The sequence below is a fragment of the Sinocyclocheilus rhinocerous genome, unplaced genomic scaffold (assembly GCF_001515625.1).
Source record: "Sinocyclocheilus rhinocerous isolate Xijiao unplaced genomic scaffold, SAMN03320098_v1.1 scaffold993, whole genome shotgun sequence".
In the NCBI taxonomy this organism is placed as follows: domain Eukaryota; kingdom Metazoa; phylum Chordata; class Actinopteri; order Cypriniformes; family Cyprinidae; genus Sinocyclocheilus; species Sinocyclocheilus rhinocerous.
In genome coordinates this window covers 644,553-658,480 of record NW_015639771.1, presented here as the reverse complement: position 1 = coordinate 658,480, position 13,928 = coordinate 644,553, and the positions used below count along the sequence as shown (strand labels likewise).

The following is a 13,928-nucleotide window of genomic DNA, read 5'->3' as shown; positions in this document are numbered from 1 at the left end:
ATGAAAACTCAGTTCAGTCTTTTTACTAGATAAATGAAAAAGAGTACAATATGTTGCATGGATTTGCTGCTGCAGATGCGCATTGAGTGATGTTGAACCTGTAACTAGAAGTTTCTTGGTTTAAATCCCAGGTTATTTACTGCAAGGTAAAGACTTCTGAGGGTCTTCAATGCAGCTGTGATTCTGAACAAGGTACTTTGATATAAAATCTGCTTGGTTTATCTTAAGATCTACATTCTTTCACCTTTCAGAGCTTCAAAAAGAAAGGCACTTTATTTAAATATCGATATTGGAATATATATGTGTATATATAATCATATATTGAATTATACTTGTACAATTTACTGATTTTATAAAAAATATTATTGTGAAGGTATGAATAACAAATGCTGTTGTTTAAGGATATTGTATGCAATGTAAAATTTTGGCATGTCATTTTTAACTGCAGATTTATCATTGTACAGTATTTATTACTTTTGATTTGGTAACTCATTGCTATGAAGTGGATAATCAAATAATTATATGCACTATATGACTGAGTTATTTGTCTTATAGGGGAATTCTGGTCTGTGAAAAGGAGAGTGCCATACCACAAACCGTTTTACTTCTACATCTTTCTTTGTATTAAACACTCTGTGTCCAGATATAATAAATCTAACTTTGATAATGTCATGTGTGCTTAAATTACAGTGTCCTGGGTATAAACATGTTGTTTAGTTGAAGAGATTTCTTTTGAGTATATGAATTTGTTGAAATTAATACCAGGTGAATTCATAAACTCTCAACAGTCCCAAAATATGAGCAACTTTTTTGAGTAAAATATGTTTTAAAAATACTTTATTGTACTGTTTTAAAGTTTTTATACCGAACATAATGTTAATTTAAAATCCAGAACTTGATTTTGGTCAACCCACACCCTGCTTAAAAGCCGTCTTATTTTTTATCAATAATCTCAAAAATCAAGTGTAAAATGGTTGCACATCTCATAAGGTTTTAAATAGCACAAAAACATGAAGTGTGGACAGCTGTCACAGCAAACGGACACCAGCACCAGTAGGTTTCAATTTGAGCATGATGGGGGTAACCGTAGATTAGTGTTCTCATTTTCCAGGCTGCCTTTAACACATGTGCTGCCTGCTTTTCTCAATTACCAATTAAGAGGAAGAACATTTTGTTTTTGGATGAAAAGAAGCATTAGCTTTAAGTCGAGCTAATGCTAAATGAATTGGACAACTGGCTTAGTATCATGTCTTTATTAGAACTACTCTTAATGTTACATATTAGGTAACAAGATTGAAGCCCTGAAGGGTTTTTGCAGTGATTATCATTGAATAGCAGTCTTTCTGTGTAACTGCCGTCTGCTGCACTAATAATCTAATTGCCTTCACATTAAGCATCGCTTGAAATGCTCAGCCAGGACACAACCTGAACCAAGTCCAAGTCAGGTGCTGCAATGGAGGTCAGTAATCTTCCACCCTCCCCTTCTGTTCTTTGGGAGCCCGATTAGTGGATTTCCTCAGCTGTTTTGTCTTGTCTACCTCAGAAGCATTTTTCTCACTTCAGTGACTGATGCCCTTTTCCTCGTCCTTCAAAAATGGTTGTCAATAACGATGTTCAGGTTGTCTGTCAAAAGCCTATGTAACAATGTATAACAATTGCTATTACTTTTCTAAAAATGATTAGATGATATTCCACTGGATGGTAAAACAAATAAATACCATAGACTCAGAAGCAACCAGCCACAAGTAGGTATGAGAAGAAATGATTCTGGTTAGAATACTTAACAGGTTTCGTTCTTTAACCATTAATGATTCATTACTTTTATGGAATAAATATTTGAGAAGAACCAAAGACTTAAACTACTTCAGTCTGTGTGTATTGAATTTATTTAATACACGAGTTTCACAATTTGAGTTGAATTACTGAAATAAATGAACTTTTCCACGACATTCTAATTTATTGAGATGCACCTGTATAATACCATTGCTAAATTCTAAGATAATGTCAGTAATAAGTACATTCAGAACAGTTCTTGCAAAAGGAGTGTTTACGCTGACTTTCAATGGTTTTCAATCTACTTACAGGTGGCTTCACAAAAAAGAACGGACTCATTAGAGTCATTTGTTCAGGAAATGGTCTTTGACAGATGATGTCACAACCACAATAACTGAAGTGCATTATGGGTGAAACCGCCGTTTTGGAGGTATTCTATGATTGGAGTATTACTGTCTCCTTGTTTGCTTTCTTTCATTGCTGAAATTATATGTATGGAAGGATATTCCGAATTATTTTCAAAAGGAATTGCAAATTGCATTTTCAATTGCGTTTTCCATATGTGTACGCATGAATTGTGACATAATCCAAACGCAACTGCAAATCTTGCATTACCGTTTGAGTTTTCGCGAACGCATAGTGAAATGGAAAAGCAAAGTCCATTTACGAGTTATGAGCCATATTTATATAGCAATATTTAGTCATATTTATATAGCAATATTAATTTCCAAGTCAGCTTTGTCACTCTCTCTGCGCGAGCATGTAACCTGCCAAAATGGAAAAGCAATTCCTTTAGCGTTTGAATTTCCGATGCCTTCCATGGAAACCTGTCAATCAGTGTCAGGGGCGGGACTATACTGGGGCATATTTACCGTATATTAGGAAGTGACTTCATTCACAGACGATTGTGCCGAATGCTGTAAACAATGGAGGTGATTGGTAAAGGCACCGCTAAATGCAGCTGCCCGAACAGACAGTGCAACCCAGGTCTCCTTATATTCTTGGCACCTTACACAATAAATTATTCCGTCGTTTTTACCCCAAATGCAGCGATTATCCCTTGCCGACAGCAGGAGCCACAATCGTACACACACTAGGTCAATATTCACCATTAACCAAACGCTTTTCACCTGTCTCAAGATTTGACTGATGCACGTAAGCAAACAGAACCGTGCAAATCTACACTTATTGACCTATTTTCCACCTTACCTTATATTTTATTCCCCTCTTTTAATTAGTTATGGAGTGCATGTCCAGTGGCGTCATGCCTGCCACAAGATCTGTTGTGTAGCCTACTTTTATCAAACAAATATTTGATTATATATATATTTTTTTTTTTTTTTAAATGGAAAAAAGAATACAATTCCATAGCTAAATGATAACGTCAGTACGTAAATTTTCAACGAGTCTTGCAAAATGAGTGTTTAGACAGACAGGTGGCTTCACAAAAAGAAATACTTATTAGAGTAATTCATTCAGGAATCAGACTTCACTTGTCATGCTCTGTTTTTGATTCACTAAAATTAACTGACTCATTGAAATCTTTTGTTCGGGAGTCAGACCACACTGGTTGAGCAGTTTGTCACTAAAAAAACAAACAAACAATTGGCCAGATTCAATTTGCAATGTTTGCGGCACCTTTAAATGTAAGACAGGAAACCCTGTGAGAGTTTAATATGATATTCCGTCCACAATGTGGACTCCACATTGGTGGAAACATGTGCATGTGAGGCCATTAACTGAACTGAATGTCATCTGGTTCTGGTAATTTTTGTAATCTGAGATCCAACTGTAAATGTGTTCTACCAACAACACCTTCACATATTCTTGAGAAAACTATATAATCTAATTTATTCATTAGTTGCTTGTGGAACAAAAAAACTTTTACAGGAAAAAATAAGTCAGAATTACTTTAAAACATTTACAAAAATCAATAAGCCATCAGTTAGAGTTAGTGGAAACAGTGTTTTAATTGTAGGTGTAATATTTTCAGTTAAATAGGCATTTGGAACCCTTTGAAGTGAACATGGCACCCTCTGGACCTCCCACTGCTCTCGTCGTAATGTTTCTTTTCTATCAGTGGCAATAACAAGCAGAAATTACACTCGCTACACTCGCTCGAGTTAAAACAGAATATTTATTAGAGGTCAGCCCTCCATGGATGGCTCCCACGGTGAACTCAAAGCTTGGCGGCTTGAAACTGGGTGCAGGGAGTCAGGCAAAGATAACTGTACCTGTATTTGGGGTTGTTTGCATAGAAAACACCCCCCTCCCGGAGAACCCCAGGAGGCCAGAGGGATGCCTGCTCTTTGTCCCTCACAACGAGAGGAAACAAAAATAAATAGAGGAGTGAATGGTCACAGGACATTGCTCAAACATAAAGACCATGCTCTAAAGACAGACAACCAAATTGGGTTATTTCATGTACGACTATGGCCTTTGCTCTTGCCCATACATTATGAATAATTAGGAAGTCTATTTCCAAGCATATGTCTTCTCAATGTACTGCAAACCATTAATGCATTAGGAAGCATAATTACCAGAGAACACATAATGGGGAAATGGTTTAGGGGCTCATGAAACAGATCCGTTGAAGTGTAGCTTTACGTTTTTTTTTTTCAAAGATTTTTAAAAAGTACTTGCACTACAAGTCAAAAGTTTGGAATAATTAAGTTTTAAGTTTATAATGTAACACAAGAGTTATATTTCAAATAAATGTTTTTTTTTTTTTAAGAATCTTGAAAAAATACTTAATGGTTTCCACAAACATATAAAGCAGCTATATATACGGCTGGTCTCAGACGATCTTGGAGGTGAAGATGCTGGATGTGGAGGTCCTGGGCTGGTGTGGTTACACGTGGTCTGCGGTTGTGAGGCCGGTTGGATGTACTTATATATATATATATATATATATATATATATATATACAATCTTTGATATATAATCTTTTAATTTTTTTCAGTCACTGAACCTTAAATCTAGAGCCTCCAGTTCTTGTTTTTGCATATATTGCATATATTGTTTGTGATGAATGTAGCAAAATTAGTGTGACGTTTTCTGGTTTATGATGACGTTCATGTCAATGAAAACTGTAGTACATGCTGCTGAATGTCAGGGCAAAAGCATCACTGCAAGCATTGGTGAATGAGAGCAACATTTGAGAGGGGCTTGTTTTACAACCACTTTTGGGGCTATAAATAAGGGAGAGAGAGATCCAAAACAGACCTGAGAAAAGTGAGTCCATATGGGTGCTGGTGGAATGGACCGTGATGAGCCAAGATCAAAGTCTCCTGCTCTGACTGAGTACAGCTCGCAGCACAAACCCTGAACTGCTAGCTAATAGAGAAGTCTGTGTTCTGCTATTGCTTGATTCTGTCCCACTTTATCATAAAGGAATAAGTTAAATTCCTATTTCTAGCTTCTAAGACTTAATGTGTTATCAAAGTGTGTCATAAGTAAACACATTCAGTATTGGATAGGCACGAGTATTTTTGTTACAGTTACATCAATTTAGCGGCCCTAAAATTATGCATGCATCACTATAACTATTGCTAATTTACTATTTAAACAGATTCCAAATCCTTTCACCTGGAGGACGATAACATATACATTTAGTCATTTAGCAGTCGCTTTTATCCAATAGGAAAACAGGAATATATAATATATTACAGGAAATGTTTCACAGGCAAAAATCTCCATTGTCTATTGCCAGTAGTGTAGCGATTTATGAAGCACTGAAGTCACTTTCAAACCAAGCAGCTTTCTGTTGTTCAACGCAGTGAATCCATGTGACCACCTCGAACTAGTTACGAAATCTGTGTGAAAATCATTTGCGTGGAATTCCCGATTGCGTGGGTGGATCCAAAGTCCCTTTCAAGGAAAGTCTGTTCACTTGGCGGCCATATTTGCAACGCCTCTGGGCAGCTATTTCGGGCATCCAAGTCTTATCTAAATGAATGAGGGAATCCTGAAATCTCAAAAACTGCCTTCTGAACTCACAGTTAAATTGCATATTTCAAATCAGCAACAAAATCTGAAATGAACTGCCCCATGAATGTTGTTGCTTATGCTCAAATAGCATTTAAAAAGCTTATTTTTCAGGCTAGACCAACCAATGCACAAGTGCAGTCATAAGCACGAGTCTCAGGTTTCTATGGGAACTGGAGCTTCTAACAGCAGTTGCAGTGACGCAATGACTTTACCAATCAGGGATTGGCTCTTTCATTTAGAAGGTGGGACATACTCCGCTATATTGCGCGTTGCAGTTTCTTCCATTCATAAGTAATAGGAGTGAATGTCTCGGGTTGGTTTCGAGAGGGAACTCCACACTGCGTCCCCTAGGGGGACACTTTGGGGAACAAAATACTCACTATGCCATGCCCCGGTGCATGCCTGTCCACCTGGTGAGAGAGCACAAAATACACTGATTTTTAGCATACACCGATTTAAAGGGGGGCACTCCAATGATGCTTCGGACAGCTAAAATAGCTTTAAGGAAATGGGGAACCCAATCAACACTAATATAAGGAGGGACATCCCATTCAGCCAATTTGGGAACACAACTACAACTGTCCTCAAACAGCTATGTTCCGCCCTGCAGAGTTCAGCTCCAACCCTAATTAAAACTCACCTGCCTGTAGCTTCCTAATAACCCTTCAGACCTTGATTAGCTTGTTCAGGTGTTTGATTAGGGTTGAAGCAAAACTCTGCAGGGCTACGGCTCTCCAGGACCGACGTTCGCCACCCCTGCTATAGACAATGGGCTATATACTTGAAACCATAATGCAGGGGAGACAGCCCAAAGCATGTGGGATTCAGGGGGACCGCCTGCTTGAGAATACCCTGAAATCAAGAGAGGCATCCTAGCATATAAAAAGGAACCTCAGGGGGACAGCCTACTTAAAAGCCCTAGAAAGTGGGGAGGCAGCCCAACCCTGCTACCATGTAGGGAAAAAGCTCTCGACTCAGGGGGAGATCTTATCAAAGGAAACCAGCCTCAACCTGTACATCTTTGACAAATAATTTCCCTAATAGGGAGACTTTATGAGAGCTCGATCCAAGGAACCTGTACATGCGGACTGAACAGAGGAGCAAGGAACCCTGCTTCAATATTCACATACTCTCGTGAGGGACATCTCGCTCCATCTGGGCAGCTAGTCAAAGGGAACTGTCCTCAGACAGTTATCAACTCTGATGATGTTACAGGTGGGCCACCGAAAATATGCTGGAGGCAGCCCAACCTGAGAAGTTGCTAAGAAGAGAGCAAAGAAGCCAACCCAAAATCACTGGGGAGGGGCATCTTGCTTCAATTTTCATAAAAAGGGGTAGCCATCAAAGGAAACTGTTCTCAATCAAGTACATCTCTGATAGACATCCGCTTAGGAGGCACGCACTAACTGAAATGTTTCCTAAATGTACGTAAACAAATGGCTCCTGAAAATAAGTTTATGACGTGCATTACAGCCACCCTCATATACGTCCGGGCGCTCTGCGGCATCTTGCTTCAATTTTCATAAAAAGGGGTAGCCATCAAAGGAAACTGTTCTCAATCAAGTACATCTCTGATAGACATCCGCTTAGGAGGCACGCACTAACTGAAATGTTTCCTAAATGTACGTAAACAAATGGCTCCTGAAAATAAGTTTATGACGTGCATTACAGCCACCCTCATATACTTCCGGGCATAATGACATTACGGGCTGTGCGGGCCAATGATTTGGAGTGTTTTCACACGTGCTTTAGACACCAGTCATGCTGATGGCATCCCTCAAAGTGTCCCCTAGAGGACGCAGTGTGGATCTGTCTATCGGCTTTGTTAATAAATACTAATCTGACACATAATTCACACAAAACGAGACAAAATACACATCTGTTGAGCAGAAAATGACCAGCCACAGTCAATCAACTTTCATAGACTTATACACTAGTTTGCTGGGTGTGAAATGTTCCAGCCATTAGCACATTGCTGTTTGTTTGCATTACAGCCACTTCCCAGAACTGATATAATTTATTCCCTGGCATGCTGGGTAGGTTCCAAGAGCGCTCTGAGTCTGAAACTTCAGATAATATGAATGACATATGCCTGAAAGCTTTGCTCTGTTACATCCACGAACGTCGCTGCATGAAAAGTCTGTGAAAACAGACCACCAAATTTGTGACACGGAGCATTAGAGAAACAGCAACACAAGCCACATTTAACATCTGATGTGAAGAGAGCTTGAGCAATGGTGCGTCATTGCTAATTCATCACCAATTCGCTTTGAAAAGGGTCGATCCAAATATGATTTGAAAGAACTGCCTGCTGGTGGACATCTGTATGGTGGCATTAAGCACATTACTAATTCAACACATTACTAATTCAGAGGGATCCGGGGCTAAATGGACAAGGAAATGCAGCCAAACATATGTAGACCACATTGGCGTCCTTGGAAAAGATGAGGAATCATCAGCAGATGTGTAGACCATTGAGGGAAAGTGAATAAAGGGAAAACATTGGGGTTAATTGCATCAAGATTCGTTATATGTCATATGTCATAAAGAATGTCCGATTCAAGCTAGAAACTTGTAATGTTTAGCAATCTAATGTTTAGATAATGCTTAAAGGGGTCATATGATGCGATTTCAATTTTTCCTTTCTCTTTGGAGTGTTACAAGCTCTTGGTGCATAAAGAAGATCTGTAAAGTTGCAAAGACTAAAGTCTCAAATCCAAAGAGATATTCTTTATAAAAGTTAAGAGTTAACCACGCCTACCTAAAACGGCTCGTTCTAACACGCCCCCACATATCTACCTCACTATGTGGGAAGATTTGCATAACACCCCCCAAATGTTCACGCAAAGAAAGAAGGCGTAACTTTTATTCTCACTGTACAGGCTCTCTGTGTTAAATGCACGTTAGAATTATATTAAATAATGATAACTAAGAATTTGACTTTTCAAAATTAGGTCTTCCTTAATTTGGCCTCCCACCTGTTTGTGCGACATTTCTTTTTCTTTTTTTTCAGAGGCGTTAGCTCAGTGGTGCATTAGCCAGCTCATGAAAGAGGAGCTACTGTATGTGTACAGACAGCATAAGCACAGGTCCGCTGCCAGTGCCTGGTGGTTAACGCCATGTTTACTCTTAGACCAACAGGAATCCCAGATTTCCTTAGTGCTTCCTGCAGCGGAGCCACAAATGCCTATGAGCAGTCTATACTGGCCACCAGGTCTCTGTCCCTTACAAAAAGAGCAGTGTACATGCATATTTGTGCTTGTGCTTTATGTCCAAATATCCTCACAAAAACAGGCTTATATGGCTGATACATGCATATGAAAAGCCTTCATTCTCCCAGATTGCTGGATTAAAACCAAGGATGTCTGCGAAGCCTGGAGAAAGACAATAAAACTGTCACTTGCTGAACATTTTCAGTCATTTTTAGGGGGGGGGATTCAGTGGATATGTGTATTAATGAATTTTAGCCATGACCCTGCTGGCCTGTTCACAGCTGAGGCTGATTTGGGCTTTATCGGTTTGGGATTTCAGCTCAGGTTCATTCTTCCAGAGGCACAAATAAAACTAATAACAGACAGATCAGTGAGCCTTGATTATCTGCAATTGTTCCTTTACACTAGTTTTTGCCCCGCTGTTGTCATTTCCTACTCCTTATTTAACGTCATTCTGTCAAATAAAAAACACATGATGTGACCCCAAGAGCTCAAGTATGAATTTGGATGTACTTAGGATAGATTGGTATATTGGCCAGACCAGTTAATCAAAAACATTCGTTGGCCTTGTATCATTTCCAAAATCTACCGACAGCCTTGTCAAAGTTCTCAATGTTTTTGTTTAAATGCATATTATGTAAAACAATGGTTTTACTTTAATTCAGCAATTTAATAGGATTGATTTTCTTTTTTATGCCTTATTTTCTAAGAGCTAAATTTTGAAGTTTGGAAGTCAAAATTTTGAAGTTTTAAAATCATTAAATGCCAGAAATGATAGAAAATTTGTTGTATTTATTTATAATTATAACAATAATAATAAAAAAAATTTCTTTTTATATCTCATTTTCTAAGAGCAACCGATGGGTTTAAAAGATCGTCCTTCCTCAACCTACACATTACTCCACTTACCAACTGACCAAAATGACCAATATTTCCAATTTGTAAAACAACCTTAAATTGCAGGTCTTTCTCTTCTAAACCCACAGTAATTGCTGGCTACCCAGACTTTTGTAAGAACCTCTTGTTTTCAGACCAGATTCTGAGGTCTTAGAGAGAATTCACAAAATCCCAGAGTGAACCATCGGAGCGGCTTGAACTCAGTCTCTCGGGGTCAGTCTATTGTCTGCTGCGCATTTGGTTCTTCATAAAACCTCTACCAGCAGATGTTATCACTCACTTGGGTAGGGTATCTCAGCTATTCCCATTCACAGAGCACAATAGCAGAAGATAACTCACCTGACAATGCAATGCTATGATTGCTACGGATGGCCGTAAAGCCAGATCTTTCATTGTTCAATAGTAGAGTTAACCAAATGTTTGCTGCTGGCTCTCTATGCACGGCGCCACATCTGCTGAGCTCCAAGGTCCTTATGACTGTTTATTTTCTTTACGGATGCTTTCTAGTCCTGTGTTTAGTGAGCTTTTACAGCCTCCAAAGGGCAACCCTTGGTCCGTGGTGCTTCAGACATGAATCTGACCACTCAAAAAAGTGTGTGTAGCTCTTGAGAAATCTTTTTCAATCAACCAGAAAGCTTACTCATGAGAACTCGGTATTGCGCTGTGGTTTCTAAGGTATTCTGGGTGGTTTCTAGGGCATATCAAGGTGATAGAATGTTCCAAGTGGTTGCCGGGGCGTTACTAGTGATTGCTAACTATTCTGGGTAGTTCCAAATCCAGGTGTTTGCTAGGGGGTTCTGGATGGTTTGTGGGGAGTTGCTATGTGGTTGCTAAGGTGCTCATGGTGGTTGCTAGAGTGTTCTGGGTGGTAGCCATGTAGTTGAGCAATAATAATAATGTTTTCCTTAAGGTAAAAGTTTGGTTATAACACATTTCAGCCCATCAAGGATTATGGCAGATGTGTTTATCACAATTTATAACTTTTATGGTCAGCCTGTATCTTTGCCAGCTATGCAATGTTAACCTGCTGTTAACTTGGGGGAGGGGTTGGGTCCGAGCCCTAAATCGAGTGTTGGGGCAGTAGCCACGTTGTGCTCCAGGTCTCTGGAGGGGGCAGGTCCTCAGGAAGGCCCCAAGCTGTGAGTAAACAGCTGTATGTAGGATCGCCTGGCGGTCTGGAGCCAGCCACAGACACTTACTCCCACTTACTGACCCGTTTGTGTCAGTCACCCCAGTCCTATTAATAGACAAGACTACAGCCATACACACACTTCTGAATGGAAAAACGTTAGGCACGACAACAATGGACCTTCATCAGATTTGTGTTTCATGGTCTGGTAGACCACACTACTGTTCAAAAGACTGGGGTCAGTCAGATTTCATTTGATTTTTTAAAGAAATTAATCATTTTATTCAGCAAGGATGCAACAAAAGTGACAATAAAGACATGGCCTGATGAATGGATGAATGTACAAAATGATGTGTCCACTGTGATGAGCAGTGACACATGGCAGTGAGAAACGCTCCAGCGCCTCTCCAGAACTGCACGATCTGGGTCTGTGGTGATCAACCTTTTGATAAGAGGACAGAGAAACGTGACAGGAAATGGGAGTTGTTCAGGTTCAGCTTCACTTAAAGCTTGCTAGAGGAGAGCACTCACTAGTGTCCCATTAATTGACCATAATTACCAGGAAGACAGAGTGACTCATGTGAGATTTGAAATGGGTTCATGTTGGGGTGACATAGTTGTTCTGATTTGAGATGGCTCGAAGCAACCCACTGTACATCCTACAGCCACATGGTCTATCCGTTATAAGAGGGGCAGTAGTCAAACCTTTCAACATTTGCTGATTTTACATCATATATAATAATCATTGTGTCATTGTCTGGAAAATGTATTCCATACAGAAGGCGGCTCAGTTTTCAGTCATGAAGTTTTCCGCTTCAGATGTCATTTGATCTAATGTGATCCATAAGGAAAATAAATACCATTTTTAAATGTGATGACAGGATTTTTTTTTAAATGCACACTCTAAATCTTCTTGACAAAGGGAAGGATGATCAGAAGCACCATATGGGTGGCAGACTATTATTAATATTTAATTCCCATGACTATTAATGGCGGATTCTGGTAATATATAAGACAAGATTCTGGTAATATATAAGACAAGAGACCAATCAGTTTCATTAGTAAAGTGCAGATCATTCATCTGTAAAAAAAAATAAAAAAAATAAATAGCAGTCTAATGCATACAGTAGCTAACCAGGAGTTATATTAAATTAAGATTAATTATGTATTATTAGTTATTTAAAGTAAATTATTTTAATTAATTTAAAAACATGGCAATTTAATAAGTTAAAAAGCTCTTAGTATTAAAATCGTGCATCGCTGGACTGTTCTTATTAATTAAATTCACAAAAGCAGGTCATTTCTTAATCTCCCAAACTATATTATTATTCAAAGAACATTAGCATTATTATATATTTGTTCATTTGCAAACATTAAACAATATACAGTTAAGTTTGTATAATCCATAAATCAAGGAAAAAGAAAAGGAGGGGGAAAAAGAAAATTAACTATAAAATGAATAAAGAAAAGTAATTATTAAATAATGAAAAATAATTATTGTAGTGCAACACTGCCGTCTATTGGCATTACATGGTTACACTCACTACATACATTTATTTTCTTAAATCAATTAACTAATAATGCCAGTAGGTGTCACTATAACACCACATTTAATTCATTTGAAATCAACAGTCGGTCTAGCACTCTTTGGCTCACTGTTTTTAATATTAAAAAAAGGCCTTAACTCTGTCTCTCTCTCTATATATTTATGATTACACATATACACATTTGTTATAATAACCATAATTATATAGTGACTACTTTAGACACATGCACGTCCTGAGAAATCTACTAAAATGACATTCATCTCTCCATTGCTGCTTTGTTTAACAGGGAGACCTGCTCTGTAAATGATGTGTTTCTGGAGGCAGAGAGCTAAATTACTTTTCAGAGGGATGCCAACTTTGTAAAGGAAGTTGGCAGAGATAGGCTGGCACTACCTACGTGATTGAATGCTCAGCATATCAATGACCTTGTTCAAAACAGAGCTGGAATTCAGCACACAAAGACACCATTATTCCAATGAGAACAATGTCATCTACCCACATTTGGATAACACAACTTATTTAGCTCCTGTTTGGATTTTAAGAGGAATACATCAACTACAAGCAAACTACAAAACTTTTTTTTTTAAAGACAAAGCCCTGATTAAATACAACATTTTATCCTCAAGCTAAAAATGCTGCTTAAATATAGCCTAACTCTTGAAAAGAAAAAGCACTTTACATTAGTACTTTACATTACATTTCCATATGATTAGAAAATGTATTTTAAAAAAACAACAACTCTTCTACACACTGCTGATACCATGCAGGCTGCTTTAAAACACACATTTATACTTTGTTGTGTTACTCCAGTAATAGTCAGTGTCACATTGCTAAAAAATATTTGGGGGATTGTAAAAATAAGATGTTTTTTCATGAATAAGATGAGGCCCCAGCGAGGATCGAACTCGCGACCCCTGGTTTACAAGACCAGTGCTCTAACCACTGAGCTATGGAGCCGAAGTGCTGCCGGATGTCTAGCTATAATAATATATAACTATCTATATAATAAACTACGAAAATACTACGAAAAACAGTAAAAAGTGCTATTATACTAGTACGATAAAATGTAATATTGCTCCAAGATATTTCATTTTCATGTATTTCTATATATCTTTTTTAATGGCGTATTTAGCTACAAATGTTTACCAAAGTAAACGAACCAACAACAAAACGAATTTGCTACAAAAAATATCTAACTAACAACTTTAGAGAAAATATAAAGAAGACGAAGAAGAACAAAACAACTAGAATGGCCAGTTGTTGTGTGTGCCCTATTCACAACAGGGAACTAACGTTAGCTAGTTTTAAAGTGATGGTACAAGATTGTAATACCATGGTAGCCTACTTTGACAGATCATATATGAATACCATATTCATATA

At 38.2% G+C, this 13,928-nt stretch overlaps 1 non-coding gene across 1 annotated transcript; it reads right to left on the bottom strand.

The window, feature by feature from the left end:
- Positions 1–13,432: 13,432 nt before the first annotated feature.
- trnat-ugu (transfer RNA threonine (anticodon UGU)) lies at positions 13,433–13,505 on the bottom strand. The gene has a single exon. It is a non-coding gene; the product is annotated as a tRNA-Thr (tRNA).
- Positions 13,506–13,928: the final 423 nt, after the last annotated feature.